Here is a 21,124-nt window from a genome sequence, read left to right as displayed (position 1 = left end):
CATCACACTACATAATTTTTAACTTTGGTATAATATAAAGAAGGTCATTCTTCTTTAATTGTTTAGAATTTTAATATTCTTTAAAACTTTATGTTCATTCTAATTTTGTTTTCATATTTGAAAATGAATAGAATAGATTCAAAAACTGTTTAAGTCAGTGATAAAGTTGCGAGACTTTAAAAACTATAGAGCAAAGTTTTGTTTGTTTCTAAATTACAGAATCACACCTAAATGCAAAATTTCCAGCAAAGAAACACCCGAATTCAATATTCAAATGTTTTCGGCCACTACTTTATCGGCCCTCTTCAAGAAATGTAAAACAAAAAACCGTTCTATTTATAGAATGCAGCCACATTCTAATTTTAAAAGTTTCAAAAAACGTTCGAATATTGAATTCGGGTGTTTCTTTGCTGGAAATTTTGCATTTAAGTGTGATTCTCTACATGTACAGTACAGTTCCAGTTTTCAGGTAAAGTGGTTGGTTATTGTTTCTAAATTAGTTCCTTGTGTTAACTATAATATGTATTTTGGATTTTATATTTATTAAAAACTTAAAACTGTGAAAATTTTAACTGGAAATGTTCAACACTAATTAATAAGACAACATTAAAAGAAATTATTGGGAGATCTGGAGACATGAATAAAGAAAATTGCATGAACCACAGACACTGCAATTCATTATCTACACCATGAAGATCATATTAAAATAACCCCAAAATATCAATAGAAAGACCAAACAAAGCTATACCATTGTCCCCCATATATTTTTATAAAAAATATTTGTTTGGTTATTAATGTAGAGGAAATATGATAATATTTGTAAAATAATTAATTTTGAATTACATTCCAAAATTTAAATGCTTTTGTGTGTCAAGGAACAGCAGTCAACTTGTGTTAATATGAAATCACTGGAATAGTAGTTAGTTCACTTTATCAGTCATATTAACAATTTTCAGGGTCAAGGTCAAGCCTTAATTCACTACTTAAGTGAATTAAGGCTTGATAGGCAATGGAAATTTCTAAATTATAATATTCTGAATAAGTTTACTAAATAATGTTAAATAAAATAAATTTACAAAAACACAATGTTCTAAATTATTTTCAAATCACTGTATGCACTCCCCAATATGCAACCTAGCATGTGTTTGTATGTGACCACATCAATTTAAATTAAAGGAGAATGTGTCCTTAAACTTTAATCCCTGTATTTTGAATACAGAAGAAATGGTACACTAAAATCAGATGTATGAATTGCTCTATAATCAGAGGTTTGTTATCTTTTTTATTTGTCAGTGATAAATGGTTGTGATTATAGTATTTTGTTAAAGAGGAGTGATGTTAATTAAATTAACTTAATAAACATTTTGCATATTGGAGATCAAACCTGTCTTTGCTTACTAGAAGAAAATCTACTCAAAACAAAACATCTATTACAGTACACTTTTTATTGTTCATGTTGGAAAGTGGTAAAAAACAATCATTATAGGAAATACAATTATTTCTTGAGAGTTGTGAAGGTAATTTACAGTTTGGTTTAATAAATTCTGGTAAAATTTTTGTTTGTTTTATCACGTGAAAATTAACTTTCTGACAATGGTGTTTTGCCACAGCAACAATAAAACTTGCTTTAACATGAGAATTAACTTTACTGGTGTTCATTTTAAGGTGATTTGACTATTATGTTCCTGTGTATGGTTATGTTTCAAAATAGAACAACCATACATACTAAGGAACATGGGTCTAAAGTCGGGGAATGAATCTGCCTGAAAACGTTTTTCTATAATATTAAATATATAAGTTGGAAGAATAACATTGTCTTATTAATTCATGTTTGTATTCGTTATTTTATATTTGGATATATTTCCTAAAGGAATTAAGATTACAGCCATGTGATTTTGCTAAGTTCTAAATCTTATTATATAGCTTCTCACAAAGGTGCAGAAAATGCATCATCATATAAACAAAGCTCAAGGAAATTTATAACAGAAAAAAATATTACTGCAACATCCACAAAAACATTACAATAAAATGAGAAGTGTCTCAGCTAAGCCTATGGATATTAATTGGGGAAACTCACCAAAATGCAGGAATCTTGTGCTTTAGAAGTAAAATTACGAGTAACTTAAATTTTACAAATATGTGTGCCGGGTTGTGAATGGCTCTTGTATTTGTAAAATCTGAGTGATTAGTACAACATGGAATTCATATAGAACGGAATTATCAACAGTGTTATGGGGGGTCAACTGTATTTAACCCTTAACTGGTTTCGTAAATTTTACAATCATGACTGGTATCATGGGGGCTACGCAGCCCCCAAGCAAAATTTGCCTTTAGAAAGCAAGTTTAACAATGTGACAGNGAGAAGTGTCTCAGCTAAGCCTATGGATATTAATTGGGGAAACTCACCAAAATGCAGGAATCTTGTGCTTTAGAAGTAAAATTACGAGTAACTTAAATTTTACAAATATGTGTGCCGGGTTGTGAATGGCTCTTGTATTTGTAAAATCTGAGTGATTAGTACAACATGGAATTCATATAGAACGGAATTATCAACAGTGTTATGGGGGGTCAACTGTATTTAATGGGTGAAATTTCATGTCAGCTCAAATTAAAACAAAATATCACTCATTTCTTCCATGAAAACTTTTCAAATTAATAAACTAAATTTAAAAACTCTCTCTGAATGGTCTCGATTAAATAGCTAAATAGAAGTTTTAGCAATCATTTTATAAACATTATTTTCCGTTATTTTTAATATTTTTTCATAAATTTATTATAAACTAAAACACATGAATGCCAATCATACTTTAAAACAGCTTCAAAATATGGTCATACAGTAAAACCTCTCCAAAATGTAATCTGAATAAAACAGAAATCTAGCAAAATGAGAAAAATTCTTAAAAATGGAGTGATTTTCTATGTTAAAAAAACCTGTTTAAAACAGAAACCTGCCAAACCAAAAAAGTATTCAGTACTGTGTAATTCTGATTTATGCAGATTTTAATTGTATTTTAAAAAAACCAAGTAATAATAATAATTAATGAAAAAGTCAGTCAAAATGTTAAACTTCTATCTTTTTTACAAAAATATTAAATAATTTCTTAATTAATAATTATATAAATAATTTTTAAAAAATTATACAACAATGTCATCATAAATAAATTTTACATTTCCAGATGTGAAAAGGCCCGCTAACTAGCTCTCTATGCTAAAAATAGGCCATTCATGTTGTTGACTTCAACTTTATTTCTATTAATGAAGGTACTACATCAAGTGTATAATTCTATATGATGATGAAATATGCTTAAATTAAAGAATTCTTTTAATATACAAACCTCAAAAGTGAAATTACAACACAATGAAAAAATATGTGCAGCCTCAAGCAAATTGCAGGACCAGTATAGGTGACAGAGATATGCAAATGATTAAGTTTGTGTATGCATCGGGTTATGTGGCACCCGGTTTCAAGCTGTAAAGACCAGCAGCTGGCTCAGGTCATAAATGCTATCAGCAACAGTTTTCAGCAGTCAAACTTTCAAATATGCATAGAAAATGCCTCAGAGACAACAGCAAGCTGAATATCACCAGTTAACAGCTAAGGAACAAGACCACATCATAGAGCTGCACGTCAGTTTGTTAATGCATGCACATTGGGCACGATGTGAGTACCATCCAGCAATGTGTGACAATATGGATGCAGGAACATCTGATAACATGCCAAAAAGGGAGTGGATTGCACAGGCACATGACAGAGCACACAGACGGCCAGATTCACCAAATGTCCTTTCAGAAACAGTTTTTCACAGCATGATATCTGAAGTTGTCTGTTACTGTCCAAGTGTATCTCTGTGTCCACCTAAACCATTCACAATAGATTGCATGAAGTTGGGCTGCATGCATGACAACCAGCAACTGGGGAGCCATTAATCACTTGAAATGGTTGCACACCTGGCATGATGTCATCATTGCACCTAGACCACTGAATGGCATCAGGTATTGTTTACGGATAAATCCTGCTTTTGTCTATCAAGGAATGACAAATGTGGACATATGTGGCAGTATCCTGGGGAACACTACATGCCAGCCCTTTTTGAAGAGCATCACACTGGCCAACACCACACTTCCCAAACCAGCATCATGGTTTGGGAAGGCATCATATTCGATCAGCTGACAACCTAGTGCATATTTCCAGTACTCTGACATCAGATCAGTACATCATACAAATTGAAGGGCCTGTAGTTTGGCCACTGGTGTAGGCTGCACCTGACTGTTTCAGCAAGACAATGCCCAACTGCACATTGCATGACAAACTCTCACCAGCACAAACAGAATTCCCATCCTTCACTAGCCAGATGCCTCACAGATCTCTCTCCCATTGAACACCTGTGGGACCTTGTCCAACATGAGGTGCACTAGCAACCACTACAGACTGCTATATGGCAAGGCATACAACATACTGTAGATGACATGAGAGCTGCAGTGGACACAGTTTGGCAAGGGATACCTCAGGCAACCATTAATCGCCTCATTGATAGTATTCCTTGCCATATAACAGCCTGTATGGCTGCCCAAGGGGACCATATTTTTTACTGAATAAACAGGTGTCTGTTGCATGTCTTGGTTTGTTCTTTTAATAATTTTTATATCTCTGTCACCTCTACTGGACCTGCAATGTGCATGTGGCTACACTCATTCCTTTATAGTGTTGCAATTTCACTTTTGAGGAGTAAAAATTTTTTACAGTAAGTAATTAGTTTTGTGTTGTGTGGCAAATCATATGATAAGTCTATTTAACTGGGCTACAGATTCCCACTGTTGTCCATCTGTCAATCTGTCCATCCTTCCTTAAACTCAATAAGAGAGTTAGTTAGATGAAAATCAAGACTAGATATGAAAAGTTTAGGGCCAGAGGTCCAATTAATTATATAAGAACTTCCAGGCTAACCAGAAGTCACCTGATTTTTTAATTGTAGAATTTTGTCGAATGGCAATTTTACGAGAATTAATTTGAAGATGTAGTCTGTCCAAAATTGGTAACAACCATTTATTCACTTCTTGTGTTCCAGAATACAAACAATTGACGACCTAACCTTTCTTTTTAGGCTGCTTGGCCGTCAAGTTTAAAAACATTCCTTTAAAAAACACAGAAAAATATCCAATTAAAATTACAAAGTTAAAATTGGAACTGGTGGACCTTACAGACATCATTTTTCTTTCCATCCTTACCACTTGGGGATTTTCAGGCTTTATATCTACTGAAGAAAATGCACTGGTGTCTTTAAGATCTGCCAGTTCCAATTTTAACTTTGTAATTTTAATTGGATATTTTTCTGTGTTTTTTAATTAAAGGAATGTTTTTAAACTTGATGGCCAAGCAGCCGAAAAAGAAAGGTCAGGTAGTCAGTTTGTATTCTGGAACACAAGAAGTGAATAAATGGTGGTTACCACTTTTGGACAGACTGTCTTCAAATTAATTTTCATGATTTTTTAAATTAAAATATGATTAAAAATTGCAGCGAGCATTGTGATGATGTCACAATAACTAATTTCTTGTTATTTATTTGATTTGAATTTTCCAAACTACATATGAACCAATTCATAATTATTACTAAATTGTTTTTCATTAGTTACTTTGGAGACCCATGAAATCAAACATTATTAGTCTGTCACATTAATTATGTTTAGATTAGTATCTCTCCTGACCTAACCTATCTTAATTCATTAGCCTATGGAAAATCTCATTTAGCATATAAGACGTAGGGTGATTTTTTTTGAACCTTTTATTAGACAAAAGTTGTCTCTTATCTATATATATAAAAAAGTGTGTGTGTGTGTGTGTGTGTGTCCTTCATGCATTACCACACCGTTTATCCGATTGCCGTGAAACTTTGGGAAGTTGTTTAATATACTGCGGCGAAGGTTTGTGGCATAGTACGATTGCCATGAAACTTTGGAAAGTTTTTTTAATTTCTTAATACACTCCCGCGAAGTACATTTATCCTACAATAGATGGCGCGCGTTTACACAAGCATTTGCGCACAGTGTGTTCGATCAATTTCAAATTGTGAAGACCATTTCCTTCCTTCAAAAAATATCCTTATATATGCATTTGTGAACTGTTATTTACAATATTCGTAATAATGTTTGTTTAATCACTTTATTTCAACTTTTTTTTGCTAATTATGTATTCGCTCGAGCTTTGTTAAAACCTTAACTGTACCCCGAACAACAACCAAAGTTGTAGGAAAAATTTGCGTATTTTACCGATCTAGGTATCCCCCTTTTCCAAATTTTAATATCGACTCAAAATAATTTAAAAAGACAAATTACAATAAAACCGTTTATTATCCAACTATCAGAAATTTCACAACATGCCAAGGAAGAAAGGAAGGAGCAATTAAATAATGAAAATTATAAAGGATTTAAAAATATATATAAAAATGGGGAATATCGCACTTCTGACAATCGCTGCATGTGTATGAGCTAAATTTGGAGAATCCATGCTTCTCTCATGGACAACTGTATGTGGCCGGCTCACGCGTCGAAAAATCTTTCGATTTATTCGTGTACTCTGGTGTTTACATGAATAAATCGAAAGATTTATTCGTGTACACACCAGAGGGAAAAACAAAAAATATCGTGTATCCACAAACACTCCAATAAATAAATAGAATTGAAACGACACTTTGAAATGTTTTCCCGATGAAAATGAATAATAATAATAATAAGTTTCAATAAAAATAATAAAATGTAAATTTAATTTTATCATAACGAGTTTGCTTGAATTTCGTTTCTTCTGAGATCGCAGCAATGCGCGATGGGTAAGCTAGTATACCATAAAATACTAGTAGCCTGGGACGCCCCCTAGTAGGCGTTCTTTACAAATTTCCATGAGGTTCCTTTGACTTTTTTGTTTCTATCAATGGATGCGTTCTTTTATTCCTCCACGTAACTCCGCGCGAGCGACATCAGTTTAAAAATTGCTGCGAAACGCGTTCCTAAATTCCGGTCAGAGTGCACGCCATCGAATGGCAAAAACGCCCACTTGTAGCAGTAGTTTACGGTGGAAAGCAACATGGCATCTTCCATGGCTCAGATAGTTTCGTTTCGGAGTCCATTATCTGGTTTTATGAACGAAAACTTAGAAGCTGTGAAAGCGCAAGTTAGTGCATGTGGTGATGTGTCTTTTCGAATTTTTTTCGGATGGTAGCTGGCATTCTAACTTTTTTCGTGGCTATTTTGAATGCTCTTTCAACAAATAATCCATTTTATGGTTAAATTTTACAATTGGGACCCTTCTTTTACCTTTAAAAGCTCATATTTTAAAATTATAGATTCGTCCTTCACGATACTATCGATAGTGCGGGTGCCACCATCTTTCTTTCTTTCGCCGTCGTTCCTAAATGCCTACAAACAGCAGCGCACTCCCATAGTAGCGGAGACACAGAGCAACCGCTATTAACGAACACCCCATTATGTTCTACAGCTCCGGCCTGTAAACCTCGATTTTAAATGTATCCGCCATTTTTTCAACAAATTTCCCGTGAGTCAATGCGCGACATTCTCTGAGTCACGGGATGTCGTAAATGTGCAGCGCAAGATTAATCGAGGCATATAATAAGGCAAGGCAAGGCATATAATAATTATTTATACCATTCTGTGGTATAAATAATAAATTCGTATCAATAATAAATTCCTATTACAAATAAAAATAATTTATTGTTAATTTAAAATCTTCGCTAGGGCGCCTCTAGTGTCCGTTATCATACCATTACACGGACAGACGGATACCCGTTGAACGGGTTATATACAGGTAACCCCCGTATAACACGGTAGTTACGTTCCAAAAAATTGCCGTGTTATGCGAAACAAAGAACTAGTACGAAAAGGAGGGTTAGGTTCCAAAAATTAAAAAACATGCTACTATATTTTCATAATTAAGATAAATATCTTTATTAAAATTTTCTTAAGTGATACATATTAATATAAATTAAACAATGCTTTCTTTGTCATCACTAAAAGCACTATTAACCGAAAGCGTTTTATTTTTGGCAAGGTATCGTTATCCTCTGAGCATCTTTCTGCATTATTTTCAGATTCATGCTTTACCTTTTGCAAAAAGTGTATGTAATTTTAGAATGCTTGCTTCTAGTTAAAAGATCTTTATAAATTTCCTTATATGGTGCTAAGCACCTATGGAATAAGGGAAAACATCTGGCAACACCACAAGCAGAAGCGTCGAAATCTGGCAAAATTGAAACAATTTTCGCGAAGGACCATGTGTATGGAGACGAGAAAAGAAAATTTACACACTGAAGTACTAATAGTTCACGAAAATAATAATTTTTGTGAACTATTAGTACTTAAGTATGTAAAAATTTATTACATTTCATGTTGTACGAAGGTTTTACCCATTTCTTGAACTGTGTCAGAGTGAAAAACTCTGACACAGTTACATATACGTGTTTTGGAAATATTCAAGTGAAGTTAGTCTAGATTTAATTAATTTTATGGAAGAAAACCTCTCAAATAGCGGTATCCCCTAATCAGCATGAGTGCCGAATCTTCTTCATATCAGGTGAAGCATCAAATACATGGCTGTGTACAGTTTTTATTGTAAAATAATAGGAAGAGCTAGTCTCACACAAATAAGTTGCAACTGAAGGAAGTACCATATATCTTCTATCTATATATATAACTCATTCAACAGGTGTCCGTCCGTCCCGTAACTGTTTGATAACGGACACTAGAGGCACCCCTATCGTGTGTCATATTTCTAACATTCAAATTAAATTAACAATTTTAATTATTATTTAAATTAACAATATAAATTATTATTATTCATTTGGCCAATAAATTATTATTTGGTCAATATAACAATATAAATAATTTAGTATATTTGTAATAGGAATTTATTATTGTCATGGAATGCATGTAATGTTCACTAGGGGGCGAATAACGAAAAACCGGATAGGTTTGAATCACTAAGTAAGACGATAAGGTTGAAATAGTTAAGGTAATATTTTAATATCTATTAACCTATTCAACGGATAATGGCAATTTGTAAATAACGCCCACTAGGGGGCGTCCCAGGCTACTAGTATATACAGGTAACCCCCGTATAACATAGCACTTCTATAGCACGGATTCACTCTAACACTGAGAATTGGTACCATTCCCCGTATAACACTGTACTTTTATAGCACGTATTCACTCTGACACAGTTCAAGAAATGGTTATTTCTTGAACTGTGTCAAAGTTATCAGGAACACATTGGAGATGAGTAGTCACGTGACTGAATAGAACCGACAAATGTCATGTGACACGCTTCGTACATGTCCGCCGTCCGTGTGACGTTCCACGACGAAAACAAGTTTAAGCAATGGCGTCTTCGAACGGGTACACTCGATAAGTATTCCGACGATTTTTTGTTCATAGCATATTTTATATCGCTCATTTCCAACAAATTATACGTGTTTTGGAAATATTCGAGTGAAGTTAGTCTAGATTTAATTAATTTTATGGAAGAAAACCTCTCAAATATCCGTACCTCCTAATCAGCACAAGTGCCGAAGATTCAACTTTCTATCATTAAACCTAATTACAAACACATTTGTCATTCAAAAAATAAACATCAATCCCATTAAAATTTAACTTAATATAGCTTTAATTTCTAACTAATTTAAAATTCTGGCACCGAGTAGTTTATACATAGAGTCTTCGTATACGTTACCTGTATTAAACGACCACTGGCATCGATTTTTGTTCCGAAACAACATACGACAATTGTATTAAGCGACCACTTCTGTGAATATATCTGGTCAAACTATTGTTCGAACCCATCTCGACAACGTTTCCCCCTCCTAACCTAATGAATTAATCTAAACTCTTGTTCGAACCCACCCCGGGCACTTCTCCCACCCTCGAAATTACGTGCAGGTGTTAATAAATTAGTCTAAAAACAAAGGAAATTCATTTCAGTCTGTTGGAAAATGTCCGAAAAACGAAAGAATTGCAAAGTGCTGTCGTTAGAAGATAATGTTAATTAAAATTATCAGAGAAAGTGAAAATGGTTTATCGCAACGGCAATTAGCGGCGAAGTTTAACTGTGGGAAAAAGAATATTTTACCGATCTACAGTACTTTCCTTAGGGGTATAAAATATTGCACACGATACAATTAATCGGCTGCTCATCGTTTGATAAAATTTATTTTATTTATTTACTTATTTTTTAAGCTTATATACAGTACATGTGCGATAAATAGTTTCTGTATCAACCTACCTTATTTCCACGATATTTTTAGAAAAATAATATCCGAGTAATTTTCGCACGCAAAATATTCAAAAAAACAATAAACGCATTCATGCAAAAATCACTTTTACGGGCAACCTTCTTATCTCGTTGTAATGAAATCGTATTATGAGAAAAAATAATAAAATCGTTTTATTATTAATTAATAATTTTTCTTATTGTACTTAATATTAAATATTTAAAAAATTACAGTATTTTTAAAGTTAAAATAAGATTATACTAACGAAAACCAAAACTAAAGTGATGGAGAGATAAGACGCGCTCGTATATCGATGACGTAATGAACGTAACTGAGGAGCGAACGAAAAGAACAAAGTCTGATTAATTAATTAAGTCAGAAAAAAAAGAAAATGTGCATTATAATCCAGAAAAAGCGAGTCGTGTATTAATCTTTAAAATATTGGTATTAAATCTGTCTTATAATATCACGACGACTCCCGTAAATCGGGTTATCCGATAAGAATAAAATACAATAACAATATAGCTCTATTGTTAAAAAAATTCGCTTATTTTTGCTCACCTCGAGTTTTGTTTTTTAGTAGAAATGGCTAAAAAGTGCGCAAAATACGTCGGAAATACGTTATTACAGGACCACGTGTATTGGACGATCAACTGTCTAAAAGACCACTTTTTGAAGGAACCGTGGGTGGTCGCCCTATACAGATTTTACTGTATACATATATTTTTTTTAATTTTTAAAACCAAATAGCTCTCTCCAAAATAATGTATTTCATGAATATATTATGAAATGAAAAGTGTTCTATGACTAAAAGTTTAGGAAAAAACAATAGATCTTATTAAAAGCCATGATTTGAAATTACTTAAAACGTTTGTTCTTATAATAAAATGTATTTCAGGTTAAACATGAAAGTTTATTAACTTGATTCTTAAGAAGAAAAGAAATAGAACAGTATGAACACTTTGCTGAGTAATACGATAAAATGTATATTCAAATAAAAATTTTACTGTATTTACTTGAATTTTTTCCCCAAGAAAAACGACTTCCGTTTAAAAAAAAAACAGAAAAAATACATAAATTAAACCAGCATTTTTTTGATGTTTCTATTCATTTTGAACATTCTTAAAATAAATAAATAATTTATTTTTTACACTTTACTAAACAAATTTTAATTATTCAAAAGAAAAAACATTTGGTACATTTACTACAACACAAGGTGCAGTCAAAAGCTCCAGGACTGACGATGTGGTGCTACAATAGACCATGTACTGAACGTGCATAAACTAGGATACATAATAGATATTAAGCTTCCCGACAAATTTCATGCCATTATAATATGTAGTTTTTGTTTCTTGCTATTTAGATTAGATCCATGTTTTCACCTGTTTTCAATTTTCATTGCTTTGTAAAATGAATTTCTTTCAAGTGTGTGTGTGTGTGTTAATTTTGCTTCAAACTTCGCAAGACTGCAACAGAGAAGAAAGTGATTATAGGAGACAAAATATGGATTTATGGCTATGACCCTAAGACCAAACAATAATTGACTCAGTGGAAAAATTGTGGCTTACCCAAACCAAAGAAAGCGCTCCAAGTGAGCTGCAATCTCAAAGAATGCTCATTGTTTTTTTTTCAATAGGGAGGGAATTATTATTTGAGAATTTGTTCCATAAGGTCAAACTTAAATCAAAATTTTTCTATGGATGTTTTGAAGAATCTGCAAGAAAATGTCATATGAAAAAGACCAGATCTTACAAAAACACAGAACTAGTTGTTCCATCATGACAACACCTCCCACTCACACAGCTATCTCCATTCAACAGTTTCTCACCAAAAATAAAATGGCCATGGTACCCCACCCTCCTTATTCACCAGACTTGGCACTGTGTGACTTTTTTCTATTCCCACAACCAATGTTCCCTCTAATTTTTTTTGTAGATGAGCAGAACACATACTTCTCTGAGCAAAAAAAATTTTTGCTGAGCAGATTCTGAGCAAAAAATTTTTCTGGGCATATATATATCTATATCTATCTATCTATATATATATAAATGGACATGTATGTCCCTATATTTCACTTTTTTGCCAAAACTACACATCGCACATGAATGGTGTTTGTATGTGGTAGTAGCCCCAAGTCTCCATTCGTGCATAGGGGTGGTTGCATCTCAATAGCTATAAGGGTGCAGGAGATATGAGGCTGAAAGTGGTTGAAAGTGGCTTTCTATTTCGAATGTTTTGTTCGAATTTGATTCGAACATAAAATTTGAATATTGGTTCGATTATAGAACGATTGTAAACGTTCCAGAAACGTTGAAAATAGTTCGTTTGACTAAACGTAAAAATTCTCTAATTTGTCTGGAAACGGGGGACCTAATTCTTGCATTCTGTGAAAACGGGTAAGATTAGCTATAATGTAATTATCTTAATCTTCACTATCGTTACTTTTTCCCAGCGAAGCGGGTCCTTGCAGCTAGATTCTAGATTACTTAGAAAAACTGTCTTTTATATACATAAAATAAAACTATATTACATACAAATAAAAACCCAGCGAAGCGGGTCCTTGCAGCTAGTATATATATAAAATCTTATTTTTTCCTATAAAAATTAAATTAATTAATTATAAAGTAGAGATTAGATTAAAATTCATTTTAAAACATACTTTTATACGAAATATTATCTTTTGTCAATGATTTAATGTATTTAATGGAAATATATGCAGCAATAATCATATTGCAGACAGTGTGAGAAATAAGTAAACAACAATTCAAATCTGTGTGCATGTTCGCCTGCACGGCACATAAATTCTTGTGCACAGCAACAATTTGAGCAGTGCGCAGCCGCGCAGCTTAGAGGGAACATTGCCCACAGCTGTGCCAAAAAGACAGCAATTTGAGAACATTGATGGCATTCAAACAGAATTGCAGGGAGTGCTTAACAATGTCACAATAAAAAAAATTTTTAGAAATGTTTTGAAAACTGGGAGAAGTGCTAGAATCAATATATAGCTGCAGAAAGAACTTATTTTGAAGGTGACAACTCTCAATAATTAACATGCACATCAGTCATTTTTTATTGGACCAGCCCTGGAACTTTTTGACTGTCAAAATTCATTTCTCATATGCAATGCTCATATTTATGAAATTTATACTAATAGATAAATTTCTAAAATAAATTGCAAATAAAAAGAAAATAAAAATAAATATGGAACAATTTCTATGTATCTATTTTTTCCATTTTACAATATTATCTCCCTTACAAATAAAATCTTACAAGATAAATTTTAATTGAAATCAGTAAAAATATTTTTAATCCAACTTTCATCTCAGCATTACACTTAAATTCATGAAACACTAGTGCATAACATTTTTCCTTTTCAGATTCAAAAGGAAGCAAAACAATACACAACTGTGCTATCACACACTTATATCTTACATAATTTAATATATTTAAAGATGAACACAAGCGTTTCTAACTTGGCTCATTATGCTATTAATGCAACAAAAGGACAAGCCTTTACTATTTTAGACATTCATGATCAATGACATCAATAACTGTCATTGACATTTTTTGATATAATCTTTATAGAAGATTGTAGTATGCTAATGTTTTTTTTATAATAAAATATAAAAATATCTTTTTAATGTATTCGTTTAATATTTATCATTTTAATTTTTTTAAAAGAAATAAAAAATGAGAATATTGTTTACTAGTATCATTATCATATTAAATATAGTTCAAATATATTGTTAGTTTTAATATTAATTATTTTAATAACACAGTAGAAACTCAATTACCCAAAATGCATTATCCAAAATAGTTTTAAAAAAATAAAAAATTACAATATGTAGCATTATGCATATCATATAGTATAATATACAGAGATCAAACTCTACATAACTGGAAATTACTATATCTATTGATCGTAGAACTACAAAACTAGGTCAAATTTACATAACATTATGCCAGACTTTGAATAAATTAATTTACTTTCAAATATAGTAATTGCATTACAATATTTATAGTTCATGAAACTTTAAATGCACAGTGCTTGATGCAACCAAAACACAAACAAGTTTCTGGATTGTCCAAAATTTCATTTACCCAAAAGACCCGTTTCAATCGAGTAATCATGTTTCTACTACATATTGTATTTTTTACTTATTATTATATATGATATTATTAGACTTTAAACTAATTTTTATGATAGCTTGAGCTGCATCAATATTATACAATAACTTTTCTGAATATATATTTATAAATAAACATACTAGAAATCTGAACCCATTAAGTATTGACCTTAGAGAGAAATGTATCCTCTGAAAGGTTAAAAATTGGAAAAAAGACAAGCTGAAGAAAGTGTTAATTCTTAGAACAACAAATCTAGCCATATATACTTAAAATGTCCACAGCACTATCATTTATAGCTACAGTTCTAATTTGATAAAGTATTCCAAAAATCTACATGTTTTATATTTTATACAGGAAAAAAATGCTTATGTAAATACTTCAAAAATTAAAGAAAATAATAACAGAGCATTTTAAAAATGTAAATATCAGAAAATTGCAAATTTTGAATATTAAATTCAGTATGAGTAAAAATTATTTTGTAATCAGCATATTAGACAATGCAATGTAGTAGAAAAAGAATTAGAACAGAGTTTCACACACTGCATTACATTATAGTTTTTGCTACAGTGTTATATCTATAAGATTTGCTTTTCTTATAAGTTGTAGCCAAACAAAGTGAAACTTAAATTTTATGTTTAGCCAAACTGAGATATTCTTCTATTAAGCTACTCCAAAAACAAATTATTTAGCAAACATTACACACATTATTTATAAAAAAAAACCCAAAAATCTACAATACAATAAGTTTACTATTTAATATACTCACAAAAACCTTTAAGTGATCAGTAAAATATTTAATTGAAAAAACAACAAACGTTTTCGACTGTATTTTTCAGTCTTCTTCAGGTTAACCTGAAGAAAACTGAACAAATATTTTCAACCATATTTTTCGGTCTTCAGGTTTGTTGTTTTTTTCAATTAAATATTTTACTGATCACTTAAAGATTTTTGTGAGGATATTATATATATTGTACCAGTACCTGGTAATGAGTGTTTAACCTTCACACAAAGTTTACTATTATAGAATATATATATGTATCATAATTTCTTAGTTCAATAACACAAATATTTTTTTAATATAAATGTTTTCAATCTCTTTATAGATCAACTTCAGCTTACATAAACTAAATGATCTGCTGAATTATTGGGCTATTGTAATGGCTAACTAAACATAACTGCCTAACTAAACATTTTAATTAGTTTATAATCATTATATTGCATAATTATGTTTGAAGAAAAAAATGCTATTCTAGAAAATATGTAAAAAAGTGGTGTAAAATGTTTACTGAATAAGAAAAGCCCAAATCAAACAACAGTTTCAAGCTAGAGTACTTTTTTAATCTATACTAATATTATAAAGAGGTAATGTTTGTATGTATGTATGTATGTTAGTTTGTATGCAGCAGGTAATCTCCGAAACTACTCATCCGATTTCAAAAAATTTTTTTACCAATATTTAGAATGGAACTTCAGGATGGACATAGGCTGTATATTATTCCGTTAAACATGAGGGATGGACAGTTCTTTACGGTAAACCTTACGGGGAAGGCTTACCATAAAGAACTCTGCTTCTATTTATACTATTTTAGATGCGGTTTTTTGCGTTTTTTATTGCATTTTAATAGGGTATGTCAACAGAATGTACACTAAGAAGGGATTTTTCGATATCCCCTTGCAGGGGAGAGGGACAGGATTAAGGCTTACTGTGAAAAACTTGGCTTCTATTATACTATTTTAGATGCGGGTTTTTGCGTTTTTGATTGCGTTTTAATAGAGTACGTCAAGAGAATGTACACTAAGAAGGGATGATTCGATATTCCCCCCGCGGGGGAGAAGGACAGGATTAAGGCTTACTGTGAAAAACTTGGCTTCTATTATACTATTTTAGATGCGGGTTTTTGCGTTTTTGATTGCGTTTTAATAGAGTACGTCAAGAGAATGTACACTAAGAAAAAATTTTTCAAAAAATTTTCCCCCACGGGGGAAGTGTTATACATTTATAATAGATACATTTTGAGCCACAACAAGGCGTGGCGGGGTCTGCTAGAATAACATACAGTAAAACCTCAATTTTCCGTCACTATTTGTTTGCTTCTGAAACTAGCTCTAAATTGAGTATGATACTAAAGTACCTCAATGAGAATCATATGGGGTGTTCTAGTGTCAGCAATATAAGTGTTAAAAATAAAATTTTTACATGAGAAACAAAAAGCAATTAATATTACATATAAATGTAAGTTTTCCTGTGTGAAAGTTCATTATAAGTTGTACTTATGTAATTACTTAGATTTATTAATGACTAAACTGAACAATAGAAAAAAATTTAGCCATTTACAAGGTTTCCTCAGTAATGCAGACTGCTCAATTATATATAAGTTTATTACAAGTAACAGCACAGCCAATTCATGAGACTTCTGATATCAGACAAAGACAAGAAGTTCGTTCTATGCAGGGAGGAAGATTTCTTACGCAGGGCCACAGACTTTCTAAATCAGTTGCAAGCTGTCATCTTACCAGAAGACCCAACCTCATCTGTGTTAAGAAAAACAAAGAAAATAATCACTCTCCCAGGAATTACTTCTGTTCTTTCGAGATGCCTGATCCCCCATCCAATGTCACTTGCCCCAGACTTTTCTTTGAAGCAAAAACACACAAAGAGAGCTGGCTGTTAAGGCCTTTAGTCAATAAGAGGTCCCACCCCACATACTTCCTTGAAAAAGTGCTTGCTAGATTACTAGCAAGCACTTTTTCAAGGGCTACTTCCTTCCTCCTCCCAAGTAGTGTCCTCATCTGTCACGGCTAAAGAAAGGTTATGCGCTATGCTGGCTGGCTTGAATCCAGATACCTACACATTTTATAAAATGGATGTTGTTGCGTTGTACCCTTTGGTACCGCACTTCGAAGCGGTGATGTTAGCCAATACCTTGCTTATCAAAGAGGGCTTTACTGCACAGCAAGTTTTAGAAGTTCGTGAAGCATTACTGTTGATTGAATGTTTGCATTTGCAGGACATGCATACTCTAAGGACCTGCACAACTATGACAAAACTTATTTGAGGCTTTTGCACATTAATAACAATAAAGTATGTAGTAAGATCTATACAAAATTTTAAGAGTTTGAAAGTCATGTGATTAGGTGATGACAATGTTGTTTGCAATACACTGATCTCCATGTTCACGAATTATTGGGACTGAGTAATCTTTTGTGAATATTGAATTCTTGAACTTTTGAGTTTCATTTTTAATACTGAATTTGTAATTCATTCCAAAACTTTATTTATTACTGGTTTTAAAAAATTTTCAGCAAAATAAATGGTTTTATTAAATAAATACCCTGTGCAATAGTTTGTAGTGCTGCAAAAGTCGTTTTATTTAAATCAAACAAAAAAAAAAATAAACATAATAGAGAGATTGCAGCTGAAGTCTTCATCTCTAAAACATGAATGTCAAACATGGAGCGCCACCATCCTGTAAACCTAAGGTTTGATAATGACAGTTGGAACATCAAGCACAATTCCAATGACGTTCCAAATGTCATTGTCAAATTTCTAGGTTTACAGGATGGTAACACTCCATGTTTGACGTTCATATTTTAGAGATGAAGACTGCAGCTGCAATCTCTCTAATAGTAACATAATTTATGACAGACACCATACAAATGAGTGAGTGCAGTGATCTTTTAGCATTACATTTGCTGGAACATCCAATTTGCACAGGTGCCAACTCCAGTTTACACTAGTACCTAATCTCCCATTCCCAAAAGATCAAAACCTTTCCTAAAGTTGAAATTTTGGTGCATAATTTATGATTGTGAATGATCAAATTCACGAACATTACATCCATGAACATCAAGTGCATGTAAAAAAAAAAAAAACACACACACACACCAAAAAAATAATACTGAGTAGCCCAAGACATAGTCAAAGATTGCAGCACCACAGCACTAGCGGAAATTTAAATTTGCCAACTGGAAAGCTTTCGGTTAATTGATATTTCAGTTGATCGACATTCGGATAATCGATACTCTACTGTACTGTAAAAGTGAAAGTAAAGATGATGATGAAATAGAAATGTTTAAAACAAGCTTTTAAAGAATGCTTCCAAAATGTTTAGAATAAGCTTCCTAAGAATACCATTTCATGTTAGCAATAACATTTAAATTTCATAATTGTTATAATAAAATCACATACTATGTTAAGTAAAACAGATGTTAAAAATGCTCAAACTTTCTATTCAACTCAATATAATCTTTACTTATGGCATCCAAGAAGTGTATGGAAGCAAAAAAGTCTATCAGGAAAGTTGTAATATTAACAATTGAAATGAAAAAGGAACTTATTGAAAAGCATGAAAGCAGTACACATGGTAGATCTGGTAGCCATGTTTAAGATGCCAAAGTGAACAGTGTGTGACAGTAAATGCAATTTTCATTTTATTATACTGTATTTATGTATTTTATTTATTGCTTTTCACATTTTAATGTATTATTAGAATGTTTAATTGTGTTATTTTTATCTTAAATTATGTACAGTATTTGCTATTTTAAGTTTATTGAAATGGGTATTGTTTAGGATCTGGGAATGGATTAATTCACTTTCTATTATTTTTAACAGGAAAAAGTGGTTCTGACTTCAAATGATTCAGAATTTAAATGGTCTTCTTGAATGAATTAAATTCAAAGTACATTATTTAGACAAGGTTTTAGTTAAAAAATATGCTAAATTTATAAAGTGAAAAGTACAAAATTTGAATGATTAATCTCACACTTTTAATAAAATTTATAAATTAGATAATATTTTAAATAAAATTATTATCAATAAATGCTTAGATAGTCATAATTTAGCTACATATGAAAAATATCAATATAAATATTTATGCCATTAAGTATATGTTAATTTATAATAATATAGTTTACAAGAGGTGATTCTCTTATTAAGTTCTTAGAATTATTAAATTACTTATATATAGCAGTTTCAGTAAAAGTTTTTTGATATATAAATGCTGGATTTTGTATGTACAGGTACAAAATAGCATGCATAAACCACTCTATGGGTATGTTCGTAAAGTCGAATGAGTTAAACGAGAATGACATCATCGTTATTCTTATTTAGTTAGACTTTTCGAACAATTTGTTTATAACTAAATGGATGTTTCTAAAATCAAAGATATGAATGTTGTTAGTGCAACCTTATCCAAAATATTTTTCTTAGAATGCTTCAGGTGGACAGTTATTTCAATCATTTCACCTTTTAATTCACAATTTAAACACTCAAGTAGATTTAGAAACATTGATATCATTGGGCACCAATTTCTTAACGAAGTAAACTAACTCTTTCCTTTGTGAACTTCATTAGAGTTTCATTTGAAACGTTATCACCCCGGAGCATGCGCACTGGGTGAGACTACTACTATTCGAACAATTCGTTACTAATGCGTTTAACTCGTTTAACTTTACAAACGTACCCTATGTTCAAAATTCATGTAAAAAGTTTTGCAATTGCAATTTCCAATTTCTACATTAAAAAGCACGAAACCTTTAAGATCATCTACGCATAGTACAACAAAATCTCATTAAATCAAATTGTGTTAACTCAAAGCTGTCTAAGGCACATTCCTAGTCTCATGGGTCTCTTAGAGTTTTCCATATAATATGATCTCATAAGTCAAAATTATATTTTAACTCAAGCTTATTTTTCCCATATACCCTCCACTCTTTAATAGGTCTGTGATCTTCATTGGAATGCAACTTTCAAATTGTGGCCCAATTTCCATTGTTATCCATCCGTCTATCCATTTGTCCTTCATTAATTACAAGAATAGTTTAGTTTGGTTTTTGGTTTTATTGAATTAAGGCAATACAACACATGGGTGATCTGCCAAGGGAAAGTACCTCCTTGGAGGTCTTTTATGGGAAACTGGCCCTATTTACAAATGTGAAGAAAACCTGGAAAACTCCAAGTGGCCAGCCCATTGGTGAGGTGCAAACCCACACCAACTACCAGTGTTCAGCAGTTTTATCCACTCGGCCACTGATGGGCAAGAACAGAGTTAAACAGATGAAAATTAAGACAAGACATGGAAAGCTTAGAAACCAAAAATCCCAATTAACTATATACAAACTCAAAAAATGGTAGACTTTCTACACTGGAGTACTGTAACACAACCATGTATCTATAAACCTTTTACTGGTGCATGTTTCATCACACTCTACAATTACGTTACAAATGTTTTCGAACCGTTACGGTTCTTCTTCAGGTAACGATCTCCTAATGCAACGGTTCCCAACCTTTTTCGGGTGGCGACCCCTTTTTATAAAAGCCAGGTGTCCTGCAACCCCAATACAATTGAAAAAGGCATTTTTAATAAGGTAATTAAAAAACAACAAAATTAGTTTTTTTACTATAATTTTATTTAAAATTGTTTAATACTGTAATTTAATGCGATGGTTGAAATTGCATGTTATTAACCAGTTTCAAAATTCGCAGGAGTTTTTGTTAACGCCAATCTCACGTCATTCTCAACATTTAATTTATTTCTCTCAAACTCTCAACACATGTTTCAACCAACTGTGACAGAATAGTGTACCTAGATTACACTTATTTTAATTTTAAAAAAATATATGAAATTATTCAAACTTCAAGACACCATTAAAAATAAAAATTGCATTATAGTGAATATTTTTTTTAGTTTACTGTATAAGTTGGCGACCCCACAGAAAGCCCGTCG

General features: G+C 31.9%; 1 protein-coding gene and 1 pseudogene across 1 annotated transcript in view; one reads left to right on the top strand and one right to left on the bottom strand.

Annotated features, from left to right (window-relative positions):
• Positions 1–21,124, bottom strand: part of LOC111636353 (lysine-specific demethylase 4C-like) — a 111,142-nt gene that overhangs the window by 64,574 nt on the left and 25,444 nt on the right. The window lies entirely within an intron of this gene.
• Positions 3,553–4,179, top strand: LOC111636352 (annotated as a pseudogene).

Source organism: Centruroides sculpturatus, unplaced genomic scaffold, assembly GCF_000671375.1.
Source record: "Centruroides sculpturatus isolate CEXI.00-Female unplaced genomic scaffold, Cexi_2.0 scaffold1035, whole genome shotgun sequence".
In the NCBI taxonomy this organism is placed as follows: domain Eukaryota; kingdom Metazoa; phylum Arthropoda; class Arachnida; order Scorpiones; family Buthidae; genus Centruroides; species Centruroides sculpturatus.
The sequence above is the reverse complement of the archived record's forward strand: the minus strand, read 5'-3'. Positions and strand labels throughout refer to the sequence as shown.